This window comes from Lissotriton vulgaris, chromosome 6 (genome assembly GCF_964263255.1).
Source record: "Lissotriton vulgaris chromosome 6, aLisVul1.2, whole genome shotgun sequence".
NCBI classification, from domain to species: Eukaryota; Metazoa; Chordata; class Amphibia; order Caudata; family Salamandridae; genus Lissotriton; species Lissotriton vulgaris.
In genome coordinates, this window is record NC_141694.1 from 1,737,781,321 (window position 1) to 1,737,782,549 (window position 1,229).

Below are 1,229 nucleotides of genomic sequence, written 5' to 3' on the forward strand. Positions count from 1 at the left end.
AAGGAGGGGGGAGGAAGACAAAGGTTGCTCAATGAATCAACGTGTATGGTATGGTATAATACACAAATGTCTATTAACCTAAAACAGTACACTTGGAATTAAATCACAATCGAATTAATTGGTGAAAAATTATATAGCAATATGTACAAATAAAATAAGACGCAGTATTTATCAACACTTGGGTTAAGTAGGAGCAACACTTTGTGCAAAGGCCTACGCGTTTCGAGTCCCAGTCAAAATTAGAAGGGGGGACTCTCATCAGGGCCAATGGAATATCTGAAAAACACAAACATGATCTCTATGTAAGAAAGTTCTTCGGTTGCCTATGTTACACTTAAGAGTGAACCACCATCATCTAATACAGCTTACCCAACTGGTCTGCAAGGCCACTTGGAGGGTGTATAGGAGCAAAAAGTCACTATTATTGAGGACCGGCGAGTAAGGACTCTATCTTTTGACGGGCGCTGGAAAAAATCACACTAAAAAGGAAAAGATTCCCTCATTACCATCCGCTGATAGCACTAGATGGCATGAAATAGCAGGAGGATATAACTATTCTCTTACCTCGCTGGGTTGTAGTTCTCGGTTTCCGTTAGGAATCTACGGATCCAGGGAAGCCAGGGAGGGGGAGAGTTCCGCACGTTGTGAAATCTTAACAAACCAAAGCGGATGTTACTCGCCTGTGTGTAAAAAAAGTTACACGCTATACGTGTCTAAGACGCAAGGGAATACCTCAAAAGTTCCTACACAGTCCAATAATGTTCGCGTTTTAGTCTGTTCCGAAATTTTAAAAGAATGTCTGTGGAAATTGCGGAGCATATACAGTAATTAGAGGATCGTCCTAGATCGACAGTGCGTTTAATTAAATAGAACAAAAAAGAATCTAAACAGGTACCTGCACGATGGCAGACGCTTCACTCAATTAAAGAGCGTGGAGAGTGGACTGGAAGTTAAACCGTCATCCAAGCAGGTGACTCCGACAAAGAGGGAGCATGAGGATCAGTAAGGGAGTAAATGAAGCGGAAATTGCCAGCGGATGGCACCTCCTGAAGCTTAACTCACCTAGTGGAACTCTATCTCGCCGCATCTATCAGCCGGCATACTGTATTGGCGTCTGCGGGGCACTAATCCTAAACGCATGCGCCAAATAGCAGAAGTCAATTACCTAGCTGCCTGAAGAAATAGTCGTGGCCGCGGGAGAGGAAACTACTCCCCTGCGCATGCGCTTA

General features: G+C 43.8%; 1 long non-coding RNA gene across 1 annotated transcript; it reads right to left on the reverse strand.

The window, feature by feature from the left end:
• Positions 1-366: 366 nt before the first annotated feature.
• LOC147709398 (uncharacterized) lies at positions 367-978 on the reverse strand. Its single transcript, XR_015296548.1, has 3 exons — positions 896-978; positions 565-651; positions 367-479 (listed from the first exon to the last, which is right to left on the reverse strand). It is a non-coding gene; the product is annotated as an uncharacterized LOC147709398 (long non-coding RNA).
• Between the last annotated feature and the right edge of the window lie 251 nt (positions 979-1,229).